The sequence below is a fragment of the Haliaeetus albicilla genome, chromosome 1, assembly GCF_947461875.1.
Source record: "Haliaeetus albicilla chromosome 1, bHalAlb1.1, whole genome shotgun sequence".
Taxonomy (NCBI): domain Eukaryota; kingdom Metazoa; phylum Chordata; class Aves; order Accipitriformes; family Accipitridae; genus Haliaeetus; species Haliaeetus albicilla.
This window is the reverse complement of record NC_091483.1, coordinates 7,455,916-7,477,809: the sequence shown is the minus strand read 5'-3', so window position 1 is coordinate 7,477,809 and position 21,894 is coordinate 7,455,916. Positions and strand designations below refer to the sequence as shown.

Here is a 21,894-nt window from a genome sequence, read left to right as displayed (position 1 = left end):
AAAACCTGAACCTCCCCTGGAGTTTTGCTCTCCTCTGATTGATAGCCCTGGCTCCAGCCCCTCCTTGCTCTCGCTCTTCATGGTCTGTGGGTAGGTCAGCGTTGCAAACAACTCCTCAAAGGAAAGCATCCTTCTTCAATGCAGCCCATGTCTTATTTCAAAAACTCATTTCCTCTGTCCATCCCACGCCTTCCCTTCCTCTACCAGCAAACGTGACACAGGTCTCGCATTTCGCACCAGCTGCCCGAGCAAATGTACAAACCAGTCCAAATTTACTGTAGCCTGGCATCTGCATTGGCCAGCAAGCCAGCGACATAAATCACAAGCACAAGACAGTTTCCTTTTGGGGCATTTGATGTTGTCCTTTCATCCTTCGAAATAAGATCTTTTTTCCATTTCTGTGAACCAGCTGTAGCCCAGTTCTGTGTCCAGCAGTTCATGTTGCGAGAAACAAGAGGACGGGGAGGCAGAGGAGCACGGCATGATGGGGGGCGCGGGGATCCGCAGTTCTGTGCTTTTCCAATGCCATGCCACTCTTCCAATGCCATTGCCGGGGCACGTGGGCATGCGGCGCTCCATCGCCTCGCAGGAGACATCGCAGCTTTATTTAAACAGGAAGAAGGAAGTTTTCTCAGTTATCCAGTGCCCTGGGAGCACGCTGTTCATTGAGCGTGGCAGTACCTGGGATCCAGGCACCAGGGAGCATGGGGCCAGGGAGGTGGAGAACAGGAGCACCAGCTCCCACTGGCTCCGGCACTGTTGAGCATTGCTGCGATGCAGGGCCCAGGTGCATCAGGGTGAATACAGCCTCCCAGAAAATGCACTTGGCATTCATGTTCTCTGCGTTACCTGGGCTTTCTCACTCTGCCAGTTAGCCTATACCTTTCTTTAATTTGCTGCTGGTCCTCTGACGAGTCCCTTAATATCTATTTCCCTTTGGATTTTTTGCTGTTCATTTGGGCATTTGGAGGGGGTTTTGTGGCCACTAGAAAAAAGTGAAAGAGGAAAAAACTCCCAAATTAATAGTCTGAGTCCTTTGTTTCCCCACAGCACAGTTATTCCTGTCATCTCTGGTGAAATACATGGGGAAGGGGAGGTATGCAGAATTATTCATGGCATCAGATTGAAAAATGTGCTCGAGTGCTTTGCAGGTCTAGTGCAGTTGTACCCACTTATCACGTACATGCGTTGATCCTGCTAATACGCAATGGCCTCAGCTCGAGGAAATATGCTGTGTTTATTCTTCCGTCTCCATTACCAAGTCCATCAGTGACATGAACTGAAGCAGGTAATAGCTTGAAAGCCTCCATGACCCTTAGAAATGCCCCTAGTCTGCATTTGACAAGGTGTGCAGCGGGTGTTGTGTGGTCTGCTGACCAGAATGCTTGATTTTATTTCAAAGTGGCCACTGACAGTGAACGAATTTATGGCACGCAAAGTGGGCTGCTGTAACCTGACCCTCAAATCATCACGACCATAGATCGACGCTCCCATTACCATCCAGAGCTCTAGTTGTGATGGCTCCTGCAACTGGCTTCCAACAATTATTTGCAAGAATGGTGCAAACATAGCCCTAGGGCGTCTTCATCTACTCCCAAAGGCAAACACAGTAAATGCATGTCAAGGTGGTGTGTACACAAGTTTTTCTGAGTCTATCTCCCTCTGCTCCAGATCCAGCTGACAGGCTGCAGGGCTGATGACAGCAGTGTATACACTAGCTGTTCACTGTCATGTGGGAGCTAAAATGAAATTGCCTGCCTGCTTCTGATCTGACTCCCACCATTGCCAGGTGGGAAAGGGCAGTGAGAAGGGCAAGGTCTTCACTGCACCCGTTGAACACGTACTCATATCCATCTCTGCCATATTTCACTCAGCTTCTAATGCAAATTGCTACAGTTGGGAGAAACATGTCAGAAAGCCATCTGGGCGCTGCAGAGTCCAGCTCTACTTTCTTCAGTTTTTCTTTTAAGTCAAAGGACATATGTTTTCAAAGTCAGAGAAATCATGCTTTGTTATACCTTTGAGAAATCATGCTTTGTTATATATATTCTTTCATTTGTTTGTATGGAAGGGCTTTTCTTTCTAGAAGAAGCACTGAAGGGCTCAGCATTTAGCCTGGTCTCTGCCAGAAAAAGGTATGCAGGTAGTTCAGTGGGAGCTGAGCTGTGCCGGAGAGGTGGCCCTGCTCTGCACGCTGGCCTGCATGCCGACTGCCTTGTGACGCAGCAGCTGCTTAAGTACATACAGGACAGCATGCCACCCAGGGCTGCTCCAACCGAACCGTGAAAAATCACTTTTCCATTGAAGCGGGATCAGGAGAGAATTGCACAAAGGCCAAAGTCCAATTTTCCAAGCTGGCACTTCACAGAAGGACCAGGTATCACCCAGCAAGATGTGAACATGGCTTTAGATGTGAGCAGAATGGGTTTAGCTGTGTAAGGCCAGTGAGGCATCCTAGCTAGGGCACTGCCACCACCACTCAGCAGAGCACTGGTCCAGTGATGGTACAGGGGGTCAGCACACTCCCCTACAGCCTGGTTGTATCCTGCAGGAGAATGGTCCGTGCGTTCTAGAAAGATATTGCCGTCTAACCCAAAATAGAAGTAGCATTGCTGATGTAGGAAAGACACAAGGTGAGCTGTGGACACTGAGAACCTCCTAGATGTGGCTGTCCGTCAGCCAGAGCTACCTGCAGCACCTCCGCTCCCCAGTGTGGATGTTTGCCTGACCCATGCCTGTTTAGTCTAGAAAGAAAGCTGCGGTCATCGCTCCAGGGTGGTACGGCTGGAAGTTGTGTTGAAGGTTTCCTTTTGTCAGCACTACGTGCTTGTTATGATCCCTCATAGTTAATTCCCGCTTGGACTAGCTGCCTGTCATCTGCCTCAGGGCGAGTACCTGTGCTATCATAAGTACATAATGCTTAAATAAATAGTGCAAGGCTATGGGGAGCCTCAGGTTTATGCTACAGGTGGTAGTTTTTTGTTGTTGTTTTTATCACAGAAGGACAAATGTTCATGAGCTTTTATGATTACATGCCAAAAAGGACTTTGTTTCATTGCCTGGTAACTTCTGAGAAACTGTTTACCACGCAGTATCTCTCAGAGTTGCTGGCCAAGATGCAAAGTACACTTGAAGTGTTTAAAATCTCAATAAAACCATCTGGAATCATTTCATGAAGCAAATTATTGTCCATCTGGCTCCTGATGGAATGATCCTGAACAGGTGGCATACAGTCCATGTGCTGGTGTGGGAAAATACAGCGTTCCACGTAGCTTTCCAGTCAGAGAGAGAAATCACACCCAGGAGAGGTGATAGCAAAAGTCACGCCTTTAACTGAATGACGTTTGCAAGCAGGAGCTCTGCTGGCAGCAGATAGCCGTGCGGGCTTGTGGATAAAGCGATCGGCTTTTTAGCTGGGCGATGGGTGTGTTTGGTTCAGATCAGAAAGGGACCCTTGCCTGGAAAGGGAACCGGAGGGCAGGCGTCACCTGAGTAATCTTTCCTCATCGTTATTACCAGGCTGTTTAATCCTGTTTCCAAAACGTGACTTTTCATGTTGTAAGATAGCAATTAGAGCTGTTTAAATTATTAACCCATTTTGATGGCGCATCCCCTTTGGCACAAGCACGGGAGGAGTATGTTGTTGTCCCCCAGTGGAAACCTGACTGACGGCCATGCTAACTGTGTAGCGTGCTCGAAGTCATCACAAACCGGGGCTGTATCCAGGTGTGTGATAGCATGCCAGATTTTACAGAGACAAATATTTTTCATTAGGAAGCAGAAAGTGAAAAAAATACAGGAAATGGTACTTACTCTGCTATGAGAGTTGCCGCTTCATGATGGCTTTCATAATTAAGACTCACAGCTAATGCTTACTGCCTTTATAACGTTACCTCAAGTGTTTCTTCTGCATCTCACATGCTGGTTTATCACAGGCTCTATGATTTATGCATCTTCTTAAACATTAAGCGTTTTAGGCTGGTGATTATGAGTTAGCAGACAGAGAAAGAGATGTCAGCATGAAAAGTAGCACTGGCTGAACATAATTTAACCTGATAGAGATGCACCTGTGCAAAAAGCCATTAAGCCACTTTTATTATTTTTGGGGAGTAGAATATTTTAGTTCAAATAAGACCGACAGGAACCATTTTAGGCTAAGACAGAATAAGTTACTTATGAACTGTAATAAAACTATCCATGTAAACTTTTATGATAGCTTAACGGTGGTGAGTAAACGGCTTCAGGGAAGCCTCTTTCTTGTGAAGAGCACATTGGGGAGTGGGATTCTTTCCCACTTGAATTAAGGGCACATCCCTTTTCCTCCCTCTATAAAATATTAATTTCTTCCTCCATAAAATAGGGATACTTTTGGATGGCCTTCAGACATCCCCGGATAAAAGATCCATTATGTGCCAGATACTCGTGTTGTGAAGGGCAGCTTTTCCAGCATCTCCTTTGCTCACTTCTTTGCGGTCAAAAAGTATTTTCTTCCCTTCAGTGAATGTGCATCATGTTCCCCCGCGGACTTGCCATCTTCCTTCTGCACGGCCCTCTGGTGCTCCCAGCAGCTTGCAGAGGAGTTTGAGTTAAGTGGTATTAAAGTCTGTAGTGTCAGGAGCGGGTCTTTATTCGCATCCGTGTGCAAATCCAAAGAACAAGAGTGAACGTGGAGCCACCTTTTGAGAGGAAACAGCTACCGGATAAAAACCCAGGAGTCCTAAAGGAAGATACAGGACAGAAAGAGAGAGAGGAAGGTGTTAGGCATCAAAAGGACAGGAAGGTGGATGGCAAGTGGCAGGGAGGGAAAGCAGAAACTGATTTCATTTCACCTGCAAAATCTGTCAGCACTGGGAACGGGAAAGTGAAATCCTGCAGTCTTCAGCCAGGAAGACTTCCGTGACATGAAGTCCGGCCACTTTAATTCCTAGACGTAAACCAGCTCGGCTCAGTAGTGGCACTGTGCTGGTTTTACACCAGCCAAGAACAGGGCATTAGAAGTACAGATTTCTGCTTTAAAACTTTAACTCCTTCCCCTGTGCTTAACACAAATCGTTTCATGGCTTGAAAGTTTTTTTTCAGTTATTCACAGCGAATACGAGAAATGAGAAGGGCTTATTTATCTTGTCTCTGCCTGTCATCTTCCTTTGTGAGATGTAACAGTTCAGCTTCATGTAGCTTTTAAATTAATACAGCTCATTTGCTGATTAAATGTCCTCTATGAAACAAACCTGGTAGGTGACAGCAGACGCTGTTAAAGCCACCCCTTGCGTTAACATGGCTTGCAGTGGCTGGTGAGACTCGCTCTTGAGGACTGCGATAGCGCGGGATCAGCGTGCCATCAGAAGCACCCACAATGCAGCCCAGCAGCCTCCGATTTACAGGATGGTGGGACTGGATGTTTACCGGGACAGGTTGGGGAAAGGATGGCAGCGCTTTGGAGAGAGCCCAGTTCTCCGAGGTCTGCGCACCACGACCGGACGGGAGCTCAGGCCGAGTTCACGCTGGTGGCACAGGCCCAGAGGAGCCGTGCGGGGAGGGAGAGCTCGGTACCCAGCCAATTTTTGCAGCGTGCAACCGCCGATTTTCAGCCCAGCCAGCCATCGCGGCCATAAAAAGCGCAAGGCAGCATGAGTCGGTCCCCCTTCACTGAGGACCGATGCGCTTTTCGGCCGCATCTGGCTCAGGCCGTGGCGACGGGCGGCCGGGCCGTGCGGCTGCGGTCGGTTGCAGCGGCAAGATGCGGTGGGCAGAGCCGCGGGCTGGCCCTCGGCCTTGGATCCTCGCCCCAGCACCCCGCGCTGGGTGCTGAGGGGAGGCGGCGAGCCCCGGGGGATCCCCGCCCCAACAGCCTGCAGCCTTCCTGCGGCCTCCCCCCCCCGTCCTCGCAAGGCCGCTTCTCCCCCGAGGCAACCCCGGGCCGGGCCGGCGGGGCGGTGCTGGGGGCGGGCTGCCCGCCGCGGCACCTGCCGGGGGCGGCCGGAGGAGCCGCCGCCGGGCTCCGGCGCCCTCGCCCGGCGCGGCTGTGAGCGCGGCACCGCCGCCGCCGGGAGCTGCCGGCGCCCCGGGGCACGCTGAGCGCGACCGCCGCCCGGACCGGGGAGCAGCGGGCTGGCGGCGGGGGACGCACGGCGGCGGCCGGGGTACGTGGGGAACGGGCTCCGGGGCGCTGCACGGCGGCCGGGGATGCGCGGGCACCGGGCTGCGGCGGGGGCGGCGGGTCGCGGCACGGCGGCCGCGGTGCTGCGGGCGGCGTGGGGGACGGAGAGCGGGGTGCCCGGGGTGCGGGGGGGGACGGACGCGCGATCTCCCGCTGCAAGGATAAGGGGAGCCGGGGGCGGGCAGGGCAGGGCGGGCTAACAAAGGGCGGCGGCCCCGGAGTCCGGCTGGCACCGGCGGAGCCGGCCCGGGGAGGGCGGTTGGGGGCGGCCGCCCCCTCCCGTTCCAGGTGCTGTCTTTCTCCTTCGGGGTTTTTTGGAGCCTCGGGATGCAGGGAGGGAAGGGGTGTGGGATCAGACCCCGGCGTGCCGCCCTTCCCTCTGCCCACACGTGAAAGCTCGTTATTCGGAGGGGTTCTGCAGGTGTGATTTAAACCCCGTCTTTTTGCTCTGATTGCACGCACGCCTCTAGGATCACGGTGTTTGGAGGGTCCCTTTACAGTACTTTCTCTAGAGGAAATTGCTGGGCACCTGAACAGCAGGAGGTTTCTTGTTTGCGCGCGCCTCGTGGCTGCTGCATGTTTTAGTAAGTAGTGTAGTGTTCTTGGAGGTGGTTCTGCTGGCAGGCACCTTGCAATGAGATACTGGGACAGAAGCTGAGAAGTTTTATCACCTGGTTGGAATGACCCACAGACTCCTTAAAATGGCTAAGAACAGAATTATTTTCAAATGTAACATTATCAGCCAGCATCTTTCTTTGTAAATTTGGGAGGGCCGTGACCCACAGACCTCATTTACCCATTTGCCTTCACTCCAACTTTCTTCTCAGTTTCTTCTACCCAGGAAGTCCAGAGGTCTGTTTTTCTCATTCCCTGCTATAATGCGTTTTAAAGACTGACCTCTGCATGTTCTTCTGCCTATACCCAGCCTTAAATTTCCTATCCGTTCAGTGCTCCCTGTCCATTAGGTGACACCAGCAGCACACATTGAAGCATGTGCATTTTTCATCCCAAGCCGCAGTCATGTTTTGCCGTCTTTTAGCCAGCAAGCCAGAGTGGGGGTGTGTGTGTGAATCTCAGCAGCCCAGTGTATTTTCTCAGCAGTGGAGGCCTGACTCAGGTCCTGGTGGGTGCTTGTCGAGATTTTCCTTGACTCCAGCAGGAGCAATGTTAGGGAAAAATCAATGCCCTAAAACTCCTTTAACTAAGAGAGGTGAAGTCCAGGCCAGCCTGCAATTTGGACAGAGAGGGGTGCTCCTGCAGGCCCATAATATGGGGATTTAGAGGATTGAAAGCTTGTTGGCCCATATTGAATGGTGCTTGGCACCTGTGGTTCTTAAATCAAAGAGGGAAGTTCAGTTTGACTGAAATAAGGAATACTGTAATTTTTATGGGAAAGTTCAGGCTGACATTTAATAATCACAGAGGCTTTTCTTCCAGAGATCAGCAGGCCAGAAGTTTAGCTATAAAACTCTGCTAAGAAGCCAACAACTACGTACACAGTCAGCTCCAGCCTCCTTGGCATTGCTCTGCAGAGAGGGCTGCTACCGTGGCAGGTGGGAGTCTTGCCTCTGGGAGACAGGCAAGCTGTGATTCTGCAGCAGCCAAGAGCCTCGTCAAATGTCCCTGTGTTCAGTAGATGGCAAACAAGCAGACCCCGGATTTTTTGTGAGAAGAAAAGCAGTGTGATGTATAGCTCTTCTCCCTCTGCATAGTGGTCTAGCTCTTGGCAGCAATGAGAGAAAAGCTGTGCTCCTTGCAGCAGGATGCAGTCGGTGTCGGTGAGTGGATGGACTCCAGAAGGGTGCTGCGGGAACAGCAGTGATGGGGAAAACATCCTTTCTGCATTTGTTTAGTTACTTTAATGGTAAGCCCTCTGGGTGAGCATTTGTTCTTCACTGTGGTGTTTGCAGAGCATCTGGCACAGTGGGGCCTGGTCCGTTCCTGGGCTTCCTCACCTCAGTGGCGGTATAAGTAAATAAATAAGCAGGATATGACATCAAACTGAGTATTTTATAATGCCACTCTTCCCTAGCCCTGAGTCATTCCCACCAGAATTGCTAGCTTGGCTAACATTTGTTTAGACAAAGAGTTATCATGATCGGCACTGGGTGTTTGGTAACCGTGGCTCAGTGTCTGGCCTTTGGACATCCAGGTGAAGACTGCAGTACCTCTGCTGCTGGAATGATGTTATGGGTGTAGGAGAAGGGGTGAAGGCTGAACCCTTGTTTGGAGGGCCTTGATGCAACAACGCCCACTCAATTTTAAACTTGGGTAGGCTGGCTTGACCCTTTCAGCAGAACTGATGTGATGAGTTCTTGGTGCTCACAGTGGCAAGGTGGCTGACTTTAATGGATGTGGGAATAGAGAATGGCTTATGGTCAGCAGGATCAGGCCCACAGTAGCCACACTACTCACAGCCTATCAGATGCTTGAGTTGCTGGGAAGGAAAACCTGTTATCGACATGGAAATGGAATGAAGCCGATTTTTGCTAGCTGCAGACCTAGCCGCAAATCTGAGACAGGTCAAACATTTGAAATTAAGTACTAATTGCTCTTTACAAATGCTTATTCATGAATGTCCCCAAGTGGAAGCTTATTTGTGCTCTGGATTCCTGTAAGAGTGCAGTTGGGAGTCTTGAGTCTTGCCACACAAAGACTACCTTTATATCACCGGGCATACAAGCAAGCTGCACAGTGGGGCTAAAGCGTATTGCCCTGAATGAACAATACGTAGAGCTCAGCTAAACTCCTGTAAACCAGGGCAGAGACAATGACAGTGTTTCCCTAATTCTTGTACCAGTTTTAGACAAGCCCTGACTCCATTCCAAAAGTAGGATTTCACAGCCTCCCGCTGTCTCAGCCGTCCTGTCTGACAGCCTCCGGGATGGCACCGTCCCTCATTTTGACAGTGGCAATCAAGCAGAGAGTGGGTCACCCTTCTCCTGTTACTGCGGCTGCCTCTCTCTTGTGGATGCAACAGGGATGTTCCCCAAGGGTCATCTGTCCTATAGAGACCGAGAAGGATGCAGACTGTCGATTTGCATGCTTGTCTTCGCAAGCATTTCCCTTTTCTTGGCAAGTGCTGTGTTGAAAATAGATGATTCACTCCAAAGAACCCAGAATTGCAAGAGGATATAAATATCTAAAACTTTGTGATACCTAAGTGGAAAGAAGAGACACATAAGAAAAGACTGTGTATGTTTGAAAATGATGATTTAGGGGGGTTGTTACCAAGTTTAACTTGAGTGAAAAGCTTGGCTAACCGTGATGTGATGCACGCTTGCCTGTATTCAGATGCGAGCCATTTCTCTAATCCTTTACATTCTAGTTGCACCAGTGCTTGAAGCAGTGGCACTGTTCTCTGGGTTTAAAGAAACATGAAGAATTTCAGTCATCAGTTGTTCTTGGTGGAAGAGGGTTGGGTGGGTTTTTTGATGTAGCAGTAACTGCTGTATTGGCTCAGTTCTAGTGGTAGGGAGAAGGATCAGAAGGGTAAAATTGTGCCTTTGAAAGAGGAATCTGATGAAAATGAAACCAGCCCACTTCACCCTGATTAGATTTCATCATGTTGTGACTTCAGAATGCCTTCAGCATCCTGGCAACAGGGCAAAGATTTGAGAAACGTCCAAAAGTTAAAAGGACACAGTTCCTATGGATTATCAGTGTATCTGTTCTTTAAAAAAAATCTCATCTTTACTATTCTTTCAGCAACCTAAAACGGCGTTGAAGAAAAGTATTCGGGCAGACAATAAAAATAGCCAGGCCAAGTGCTCTCCAGCAGTGACCTGATCCCGTCTCGTGTGTTACGGAGGGCACAGATTCCTTTGCAGTTACAAACAGGCTCCAGGCTGGAGACAGACTCCATTTCAGACTAATTTAAGTAAAGTACGTGGTGATAACTGATGGCCAGTGCACAGTACAGTTATAGTGGGGACAGGGCCACAGGGCCCCCTGCGCAAGATGGCCGCATCCTAATCGTGCTATGGCAGCTTAAGTTTCCCTGGATAGATGGGAGCAAATATGTGCTGTAAGGCATGGCTCTAAAAACTAAGCTACCGCCGTGATGGAAAGATCAAGCCTGGAGTGTATTTGTCTTAATATTGTGTTTTCCCATCTAGGTAGGGAGAAGGAAACTGTATTGTTATGCAGCTCACGAGTTCTTTTTAAGCGGATTTCCCAACAATTTGTCTGTTAAGGGTATGTATTGGTCCTGGCCGTTCCAGGCAGATTATTAGATCCCAGGTGCAGAGGATGAGGAATAGGGCAGCAAGCATTAAAGAGAAACAAGAAAATGCAGGGGTAAAAGAAGGCCAAGCAACAGCATATAAACAAAACCAAAATTTAGCCTGTGTCTCAAGCGAGGGGCAAATATAATCCACATATCTTCACTGAGCTACATCAATTGAAAGACCTGGCACCATCATTGTGTTTCACCCAGCGTGAACTTGTTTTTGTGATGAGGTGCAGAGGAAAGCTGGGTCTGTTTCTGGGCTCTGGCACAGGCACCTTCAGCAGGGTCATCTGGCAGAAGTTAAGCTGGGCTGGTTCCCTTCCTTGGTTTGCTGTGCAGCTGCACGAATGGTGCTGTTAGCACACTCGATGAGACGGTGTATACCACCACCAAGGGGCAGGAATGATCCACAGGGAGAAGGAGAAGCTGCAATATTTTAAGTGGCTCTTGCAGCCAAGGAGTTTGCCTTGTGAAATCATTGTTTTATTTGTTTGTCTTCCTGTGCAGACATCTTTTGCCTGGAAGCTCTCTTACACCATACTGATTTGAGTGCTTAATGAACTGCAGTCCAGACCTCAGGATGGTGCTGCTCTGTGTCAGGGAAGAGAGCAGTTAAGCCAGCAAAGCCTGTCCGGACCAGAGTGAGGTGTGTGTTGAGAGGTAGACTGAAAGGAAAAGATTTTATGGGGCCCGGTGGGTTTCTTGTGAAGGATGCCAAACCTTCAGACTGGAAACTGTGGGCTATCACTGTGTGAAGCAAAAAAGGAGCTTAGTTTCTAAGTGGCTAATGAGTTTACTACCTTGTTTCTGTCAAGGGTTTTGCAGAGGTGATGCTGATTAATGTCATGTCCTTTCCCCAAGGCTATCCCCTTCCTCTTCCATCTCACCAGGCTCAGTCTGACACCATTTATTAGGCTACTTGTCCCTGATTCGTGAGAAATAAATATTGACACTGATGGCTTCTTAATAGGATTTGGGTTTGCTGTTCACTCTGTGAAAGAGTTTGGCACTTGCGACTCAAATGATAATTTGTGTTTGGGACTGGCTCCACCAAGACTTAATTTTGGAGGTGTTTTTTTTTTTTCAGTGAGGATGGTCACAGCATGTCCTGTGTACGAGGAGAGACTGAGACTGGGGATATGTATTGCTCCCCTTTTTCCTATTGACACGCAGAGCAGAGATTTCCAGACTGTGACTACAGATCACCGCATGTCCCTAGCAAAGATGCAGCTTCTTTTAAGAGGGTGCTGGTGTTCACAGTGGTGAATAACAATTTTTCACGTGAGCTGTCTTTCATTAACTTGTAAATGGCTGCCTTCTGCTTAGCTGTGAAAGACCTCAAGTCAGACTGCCAGTTGGCACTGCAGTGCATGGTCATCTCCTCCATAGTGTCTTAATCTGCTTGGAGCTGCTCTAAGGAAAAGTAGTTCATACTGTTTCAAACAGAGTGGTTTTGGGTGGATTTTTAAGATGTGTCTTAAGTGACTTGTGAGGAAAGCCCCATTAAAGGCTGATAGGGATTTAGGCTAAGTGGGGTGTTCTGGGTTTCCCAAGAGCTGTGAAAGGTTCTTTATCTACAGAGGAGTAGTACCTTCATGTTCCCGGGAAACCAGCAGGATTTGAGATATTTCCCTGGAAATCAAAGCCATATGGTGATCTGTAGTGTAATGTCTCTTAACTGTTCCTGGAGGTGCTTTGCCCCATTGGTACCCAAGGGCAGCATCACCAGGGAAGACCCTGACGTCATCCAGGTGAGTGTGTTAGCATCCCCCGGCCTCTGCGGGTGCTAATCCAGCCCTGCAGCGCACGCAGTAGAACATCTGAACTCCCAACTTCAGATCTTGCTTTGAGCCCGAGAAATGATATGGGTATGGACTCAGGATCGTCGGACCAAAACACAGTAGACAAGGTGATGGGGAAGAGTTTTCCTGTTGGCAGGGTGCACAGAAGAGCTCCCACACATAGGGCTGTGTACAGGAAAGATGCTCGTAGTATCCTTTCAGCAGGAGGATGGCAGAGGTCTATTTATGCTCCTAAATGGCCTGAAATTTCTACATTCCCCAGTCTTGTGGTTGAAGGAAAAATGTTCATGACTCTTTACTCTTAGCAGTTGTTCACATATCAGTGATGATGTTACTATTCCTGTTTCTAATGCAGGCTGTATAAGATTTTGTAATGTAGAGAGAGAGAAGTTAACTATTTACTTAGCAGTGTCGTGCAAAGACAGGCGGCATCCCACCAGGGGCTGAGACCTGGCTGCTGGCAACTGCGAAGGTTTTTGTGGCTCCGGTGTTCGTTTCTCATCCATCTCCGCTTGGTGCTAACCATGAGACTCGAGCCCACTTGTCTTTTCCACCCTTACAATGCTTCCCCAGCCTGCTGAAACTGGAATAATTGCTTTATTGTTGCTTACAGTCCTCCCTATTCTTCACCTCCCTCCCGCTTCTTTTTTAAAACCGGCTGCTTTGTGCACGTCCCCCAAGCCTACCCCTCACCGCTGGCGGCAGGAATGTGCGGTGGGGCCGCCTTGCCCGCACCGCCGGCACCAGGCTCGGGGTGGCTGGCCCCCCACCGCCCCACACTCCAGCTGGCTTCGCCGGGCAGGGGTAGGTGGTGGGCCCTTGCCTTTGTTGGAGGAGCCGCAGGTGCTGGGGGCCTCCGTTGCTGCCGGGAGGGAGTGGAGTCGGGAAGGCCGGTTCCTCCTTTGAGGTGGTTTGTGTGAGCACAGTGGGGATGCACTGGGGCATAGCGCCAGGCGAGAGAGGCCAAGGGTTCCTCTCTCATCTGATGTGTCTTGTCATGGCTGCAGTCCTCATCCTTTTCCAAACTCTTGTCAGAAAGCTCTCATCTCTGCCGGACTGGCAGATGCTAAAAATAATTTGAGTGACAAACAGATATTTATTTATTTTTTAGCTTAGCAGCCAGCATTTCTGTATCTCGCCTTGGGCACTCTCATCAGAAGTCAAAGAATCACAAAATGCTCAGAGGGCAGAGCCTTAGCCTTGCGCGCACACTGTTGTAACTCGAATGGCTTCGCTTCCACGGGCTGTGCTGCCCGCATTGATTTATAGCTGCGTTTATAGCTGAAGTTACAAAAAAGCTGTGATAGCAGTGCTGCAGGGGAACAGTAACCACAGCAAACTCACTGAACTCTTTACAAATAAAAATGCAAGGAGGTGATCAGCCAGACTGCAACTCTGCTGTGTTAGCAGGCTTTTGTTTGCTCTGTGCTTATATCCCACCCTGTGGACTCTGTATGTACCTGAAAAGCTCAAGTCTTTCTGCTGTTGCCAGGCTATTTTCATGCCCTCCCTGGACCGGTATATTGGTTTTCCACTGGACTTGTCCAGTTAACATGGTGCAGTGGAGGTATGATGAACCAGCGGCAGCATTTCTTGTCTCAGGGGTAGACGGACAACTAGTAGGCATAGCTGCATCCTGTAGTAACCATCTTTTTCTCTTTGCTTTTCTATACTACAGTCCCTGAGAGCTACAGGTGTCTGAACTCTGTGCAAAATGATACTGCAGGTGCTGCAGAGATTGTGTTTTGCAAAGCAGCTGGCCAAATCCTTATCTCCTTACTCAATCTATACTCATTTCTCACCTGAGCGAATCTTCTGCTGAAGTCCTGAGGAAGTAAATGGATGCTGTGTTGAGCAAGGGATTCAGGAATTTGTCCGGGAAGAGGTGGGTGAGTGGGATGGAGAAGCAGCTCATAAGATGTAGCTCATATTCTGGGGATTAGGCATTGCTACACCTGTCAAGGTGATTTAGGCCTGTAAAATGCACTCCACCCCTCAAGTTACTGCAATTAAAATCTGGCATACCAGGAAGCACTGCAAAATAATCAGGTTAGAGAGCAGAGAGACAACTCAGCTGCAGACTTGAGTTGATTCTTGATGCTGAACGTCCACCATGCCTGTGACAAATGTGAATATGAGGCTTTCTTCTGCCCCCTCTGAATAGATGCTCAGGTTGTCACTCGCTCAGTACCAACCACTGAGACCAGTTTTTCAAAAATAGCTGAGTTACTGTTCCAGCACTTCAGTAACATCCATATTTTCAAAGGAGGGCTGCTAGGGTAAAAGTTCAGGATGTGTTCCTTAAAGTGCAATGCGTATGCAAGTCAGGAAGAGAGATCCAGCTGTGCTGGCAGAAGAGATTAATGTCCTCGCTTGCTGATCAATGCCAGAGATCTCATCCATCTGCCACTGGAATGGTTCGTGTAAGCACTCCCTTAATCTTTAGCTTTAAACCATTTAAATTGTTGGTCTGAACTGACCTAGTTTGTTTTGCCTTTAACATATTAGGCAGTGCTCACGCAAACCACTGCACCAGCAGATCGAGTCTGGCCCCAGCTGCTACATGCTGTTGGAAAAGGCTCCCGGTGAAGGCTAGTCTTGCCTTTCAGGTCTTGGGTCTGCACCCCATGGCCAGGTCCCAGGTGGGACACATCTTGCCTGACATTCAGACCCCTCCTTAGGACGGCCCTTTTGTATCTGGAAAATATCACTGTTCTGAAGGGTGAGTGTAAAAACAGTAATCTGGGAAAATATCTTCTGCTTATTGAATCTCTCTCTGTGAACATAACTATTTTTTCAGCATAGAGGGCTTGTAGTCTTTCCCCATGGAATCATTTTAATTCTTTAATCCTAAGGTGGAAACCAGTCCTTATTTTATATGAGTATGACTTTTGCTTCCTTCTTGTGGCTGCCTTTCTTCGCAGGAGCTGCAGTTATTTTTTGTCATTTACACTTGTCCTTTAGAGCTGGTTTGTGCTGCGTTTTGTGTTATGTAAGAAAAGTTAAATGTTGTAATTTATACAAAATTACTTTTGATCAGCATGGTTCAGTGTTGGGATACCCCAGAACCTGTAAGGATAACATTACTATTTTACGTGTGTGCGGTAGTCGTGGTCCTTAAAGGGACAGAGGTGTTAATGATCCTTCTGCTTGTGTGAGCTCTTCAGTACATCGTCTTCATTTCAGGCACCTCTGACTAACAGATCTGAGCACTTCTGCACCTCAGAGAGAGTTGATCACAGTCCTTTATGGCCAGGTCTGAAGGATTATTCCTAGTGGCCTCCTGGTCCTGAACAGCCCGTGAAGGGGGGTGATGCTCTGATTCCCCAAGAAAATCCCACAGCATCCGCGAAGGCCGGTGTGACTTGATGTCTCTGAAAAAAACTCAAAGGGATTTGCAGTAATGGTCAAGAGCAAGTCTATAGATAGTCCTGTTAGTCCTGGGGTAGAATAGAATGACAACGTCGTTCCTCTGTATTTTTACTTTTGTTTTAACTCAATAAGTAGCTAGACCTGTTTTCTAAGGGGGTTAAAACTCTCTGACTACAAGGTGCAGGAAAGCATTTCACTTACAAGTAGAGTCGGGGTGCAGGGCGGATTGCACTCTGCTCTTTTGTGGTGGTACCATTTGACAGACCAAGACAGTCGTAACCTCTCAAGTCTCACCTGCTGAGAAGGTGAGATCTCCCCTGAGCAGGCAGGGTGCTGCTGAAGTCAGTGCTAATTTACACCAGCTGAACATGAGAGTCCTTTACTTCCATTGAACTACATCCTGAATTTCTACTTTACAGAATTAAGCCACAATCCCAGAAAGGTTTGGGCCAGAGCTGCACAGAGCACACTTTACCCATGTGGGAACACCAGTAGGCTGAAAAGGCTCCTGAGCTTGATGGGTAGAGCAAAATCATGGCCAGCGACAAACCCACCTTGTGCACAGACAACCACAGCAGTAAAAGCCCAGCTATGCGCAGCGTTGGTGCTGCAGTGCTGGGCACTTGGAATTATTATAGGAATAATTATTTCTATAATAAAACAAATGACCTTTTATTATATATCAAGTGTGTACAACCCAGGAGTTGTGGACTCCAGTGCCTGAACAGGCAGGCTCTTTGGGTGGTACTGTGGCACAAACAGTAAGCTATAATTGAGTATAACCATAAAATTCTATTACCAAAAGCCAGGAATTGACTAGGGATAAAAGCTAATTTCTCAGCCCTACAGGTTCTCCCTTCCAGCTAGGGTCCAGGTCTTTTTGGCAGGACCACGCAGGGAACCATGCACTCCGACCACTGGCTCAGCAGCACAAGAAAGGACTCTGGTCTTCAGGGCTGTGTGCCCAGCTGCCTGCCTGCACGCTGAATTCACACACGCTGTCTGAGGGCGAACCACTCATGCAAAGCAGGGGAAGGCCCACATTTCAAAAAGCGTTGATTTAGGGTGTTTTTAAAAGGGTGGCAGTCTCTGGGGTCGAGGTCTGGGTGCAGTGGAATGCCTATTGTCAAACCTAAAGACCGAAGTGAAATGCTACATATTGTGGACCCAAATGTAGCTGGCAGAAACCAAAAATGTGCATGTGAGTGCCTTTCTAAGTACCCAGTAATCCTCCAGGGCAAAACGAGGATTAGGTCTCTCTCACAGACAAAGAGGGAGTTCATTTTCTCAAAGATCCCTCAGCCAATACCAAATGAAGTGAGGAGCCCAAATGAATGCGAATACTCCTTTCAGATCTCTGCTTGCAAACAGGTATGGCGCCGAAGCAGCTTGTTTGTGCGTTTGTGTGGGTCTGTGCAAACACAGCGTGGCCAGATTGTGGGATTGAGGTCAGGTCAAATAAAACCCATCCATTTTCAGAGAAAATGGAAAGCCAGAAAAACATTGGACAAGTAGGACTAGACGGTATTGCACAGTCAAAATGCGGTCTCCTTTCTCCAGACTTTTTCTTGGTGGACCTGAAGGTCAGCACTCATTGAAGTTGTTTAAGTTGCAGTTGCGTAAGTGAAGAGCCCTCCTAGAAGGAAAGCTGCGAGTCTGAATTAATTCCAAGTGACTTCTTGGCCTCTGTGTTTCTTTGCCCTGAAATACTGCATGCTCAGCATGACCATGTATGAGCCATGAGATTGAAAGTGATGGGTGCTTGAATGTGAGATGTATCCATCTAAAGTTTGCCATCCCAAGACAGCTCCATAATTTCTTAGCCTTTTAATTTGCCTTCAAGCAATGGCCTGTGCGTTTAGAAAAGCACAAGCTGCCTTTGCACAGTTCCTGGAAAATTTCTTCTTTTCTCTTTTGATGATTGGCTTATGGCACGAAGATCAGCTCTAGTAATCCTGCCTTAACAGATATCAGCATGGATGTGCCTGTGATGCGTACAGAAGAAAAAAGTATTAAATAGTCCTGTTTCTTAGAAGCAGCAGCCAGCATCGCTCTGAATGGATTTGGGTTGTGTGGGTTTTTTTCCCTGAGCTTTACTGACCCATCTGAATCCAAGGTGTGGATATTATTGTTTCTACCTGAGTCTTGGATCTTGCTGCAGAACTCTGGGAAGAAGACCTACTTTGGTCCCAAGATTCATGTGCTCCATGAGCCTTACTGAGATTTCAAAACCTGTCTTGCTCTGTGTTAGGATGAAAAAGTCCTTCCAGAGGTTTTCACAGGTGGAGCCTGTTGTATTTTGAGGTGTCCATGAAACGGCCTTGAATTCCTTATCTGCCTTATTAGACTGTGGACTTGAACCTGGCTCTACCCCATCTCGGGTGAGTGTCCTAAGGGACAGGCTAGAGATTTTACCCAGGAACTGAGAGACTTATCCCAGCAAAAGTTTTAGTCCACACTGCATGCTCTCCAAGGAGAAGTTTCAGTTCTATTTACAAGAATTTTTCTGAGGAAAAAATGTTTTGTCCTTGTATGTTCAGCTGGTCCTGGCTCTTTGTCTGGCTTGGGGGTCCTGTGAGCACAGACTAATGAATCTGTGCGGATATTGCTGCTGCCAGCTAAGAGCCACATGTGCTCTGTCCAGGAGAGGACCTGGGCCTCTGTGCAGTGACACACAGAGCAGTTCCACTTCAGCTAAAGGAGATTCTGTGAGCATGACAGATATGTGGATTAGGGGCTATTTCTGGACCAGCCACAGGAGGTAACAAAATAAGAAATACGTAAGCAATCCAGTCTTTTCACTTCAGGCGGAGCAGGAGGATCTGCAAAGCAGCATGCCCACTGGCGAGTGCAAGGTTGGTGCCTGGGATGAGCATGGTCTCCCTCCCCTTCTGCAGCCCTGCCTGGGGGAGCCGTCTCCTTAACAGCATGGAGGAGGCAGGAAGGCTTGTTGTTTGCCAAGAGATGGGGGATTGTTGTGGAGGCGGCGTTTTCATTCACAGGGAGACGTAATTCCAGTTCATCAGCTGCTGAGAGCTTGCCCGTCGCCTGCGGGATGAGGATAGCCATAGGTGAAGCTGCCGAACTCTCCTTATGTCACTTGGCTGAGCTGGGGATCTCAGGATGCCCTGTGACATTGTGTAACACGGGGTGCTATGAGGATAAAACAGCAGCCTTAACGCCTTCGTCTCCCTCCTTGCAGAGTTGTCAGGGCCGAGTTCCGCTTTGTTGCTGCTTCTCCTTATTTTTGTGTCTGTGCTGTGCTGTTGGCTGTTTCTGTAGTAGAGCAGGGTTGCCTCTTAATGTTCTGATTTAAGACCAAGCGAAAAAATATCAGGAAATGCCTACAAATTGCTGTAGAACTTGGAAGACGAGTTCCTTGCTTGAATCTCAATTTCAGAAGCGTCAGCGTGTGAGGAGTTATTTTTCTAGGAAAGCTTTTAATTCTGATAGTGGTTATAAACACTCCTGTCGATCCCGAATGATTTAAAAATCAGAATTTAAGCTCCATCTTCTCTTCTAGGAATAACACTGGGCTTAGAAGTAATGAGACATTAAAAATTGCTAAACCTATTAACATTTGATCCTCTGGGACTTAGGTCTTCTATTACCATGGCAGCAAACCTGGCATTAGTTTAAAATAAGTAATCGTGACTCCAAGAGGTGGAACCATTAGAAAAATACCCATTTTGAAAAATTAAAAAAAAAGACTTTAATAATTTTTAAGCATAGTTCCCGGGTGCTGTTTATGGATGATCTCAGCCATATCCTAGACTCATACCTGGAACTACAGACAGCTAAGCAGAAAAGCAGAGTATAGGATGGTAGTGCAGACAGAAGTGTAAGGCTGATGTGCTGGAAAAAAAGCGCTATGTGCAGACAAAACTTCAGAAGTTTGGTTTTGTACAGCTTCCCTGTGTACAATCTCTCTCCTCTTTGGGAATTGTAGCCAGGCAGCTGAGCTCACACCACAGCATTTCCTCAATGAGAGCAATGATTTATGCCACTTCCATTACTCAGGGAACTATTTCTATGAAACATGGAGTTTAATTCATTGAGAACAGTATCTCTGCAGACCCTGGCTGAAATTGGTCAGCTGGGAGATCTGCTGGGCAGAGGCGTGCACGCCCACTAATTGTTGTCTAGGCTTGATTTAGGAAACCAATCTGTACTGGAATGTGAAGATTATAAATAAGGATAAGGAAGACTGAAGAAAGTGAGAAAGAAGACCCAAAAGCCCAAAAGGTTAAGATTAATGGTATGAAACGTTTCAAGTATGCAGCTAACAGGAGGTCAGCGCAGGAGACAGATAAGGCAGCCAGAGTAGGTCAGAGTCGTCTACAGTCAGAAGCAAAGGATCTCCCTAAAACAGCGAATTAGTTCTGTGGGGATTGTGGAGGCTTGGCAAGGACATGAGACATCGGATGGCAGCAACAGGCAAACGAATCTTGCAGGGAGTTGATTAATATAAAATAAGGCCACCCACGCTTTCTTGAAGAGCTCTGAAGAGGGTGGTAAAAAATAGGGAAACGTTTTGCAGATGTTCGCTTCAGAAAAGGCAGCGCTGGCTGTGCAGAGGAGATACTGCCGCGTGGATCAAGAGGCGCTGCCTCTTCCTTTTGGTGGCTGGTGCCCTCTGCACAAGGCAGAGGCAACCAAGCTGTGGGGCAGTGAAACTTCTCAGGAGCAGGCTTTTCTTAAAAAAAGGCTTAAATCTGTAGTACTATATTCCTTCGCTGTTTGTCGAGCAAGCATCAAGAAAAAATCATAACTGGCCATATTTTTAGATGACAGCAAAGCTAAGCAGGGTGTCTTTGTACAGCTACTCATTAGCATGTACGGTATTAAATACCAAAGGCACCATGGAAGCAGCAAGTATAAATAACAATTCATAATTAAACACGAACTTTGCAGAAAAGGAAAGATTTCAGAGGCAGCTGCCAGCCTCAGGTGGGAGGTAAAGGAGTTTTAAATAGACTATGCGAGGTTTCCTGTCTCCCACTTGCGAGCTTTAGAAACAACATGATAACAAAAAGAACAACTGCAGGCCACTCCTTGCCAGGGATACTTTTTAGCTATGCAATTGTGAGGCACTTTGCGACATCCCGAAATAAAGTGCAGGCCCGAACTCAAAGAGCATCCCAGCGGGCTGGGTGCTGTTGCAGAGAGCCATCACGCTGTGCCGTCCTGGGGGCAGCTCGAGCTTTAGGAGAACGATCGCTCTAAGGAGGAGGCGTGAGTGGTGACAGTCAAGACGCAAGGTAGGCCCTCAACGTCTTTGCACTAGGGTGGCCGCTTCCACGTTACGATTGAAGAAGTATCTTTGCAGAGATTAGCACGCTCCTGATTGTTAGACTGAGATGCCTTAGAAAACGATTTAGAAATGCCTTTAGAAAATCTTCTGGGATAAGCAGTCAGGTCGCTTGACTGAGTGTGAGGCAGAAAGCTGCAAGGGGAGGAAAGGTGCTGGGTTTGTGGGTCCTGTTTGGGGGCTGTCTTCACCTCTGCAGCTGCAGCCCTGATGCTGGCCTCAGGTCTTTTCCGTGGTCAGCCAGCTGTGCTCTCGCCAGTGGTACCCCTGCATGGGTATCGTCCTCACCGGCAAAGCACCCGGCGGTGGCCGCTGCTGAAGAGCTGCTGTGCTCCGTCCCTGGTGTGTGTGTGCTTCGCTGGTGGAAGGATCCTCATCTCTTGTGTTCCCCACTGGGCTTGATTAATGGTGTTATTTATAGACTGGCTGATTAGTTTTCAATGTCTTATTGAGCCCGCCATTCCACACAGAGCTCAGTAATTATAGTTTTTTAAGAGGCTCGGGAAAAACTCCATTGCATTTCCTTCTTACCCCCGAACAACAACCCCAGAGCCCATGCAGACACTAATTAACGTTTCTTTGTCTCTGTGAGGTAAACCCCAAAGTTATGCATGCTGGCAAGCACGGGTTTCTCACTGTGGGAGGGGGAACACCCAAGCTGCTTACCCTCCCGCTGCTTGTAGCTGCCGATTGTGAGGGTCGGATCTGTGTGGATCCATGTGGGAACGCTTGGAAGTAACTTACTCAGAAAGCTCTGCTTGCAGCAGGTTTTAGAGTCTGTGTTGTCTCTTGCTTTCTTCACATGTTTCAAAAGCTGTTCTTAAAAAAAAAAAAGACGCTAAGTGCTGAAAGATCACCAGGCTGTGCTGACTGGGAAACTGTAGGCACTTACTCCTTTATATCAGTTTCTCAGGCTGCTGATTACTCTTTTTAATGTATTTGGCACAGGGGCAATTTCCAAGTCCTAAATATTGTTATTGGCTACTTTGGAGATAGCTGACCAGAGAGAAGACATGAGCAG

General features: G+C 48.2%; 1 protein-coding gene across 7 annotated transcripts in view; it reads left to right on the top strand.

Moving 5' to 3' along the window:
- Nucleotides 1–21,894, top strand: part of SHROOM3 (shroom family member 3) — a 154,501-nt gene that overhangs the window by 96,608 nt on the left and 35,999 nt on the right. Inside the window, exon 1 of one of the 7 annotated variants that reach the window (XM_069775024.1) lies at nt 6,006–6,140. The exons of 3 other annotated variants lie outside the window; for them this stretch is intronic. The gene's annotated coding sequence lies outside the window, so the exon portion shown is untranslated. Of the gene's footprint in view, nt 1–6,005; nt 6,141–14,724; nt 14,913–18,376; nt 18,418–21,894 lie in introns of those variants that run through there. 3 more of the 7 variants (XM_069775140.1, XM_069774872.1, XM_069775222.1) reach the window with 3 other exon arrangements.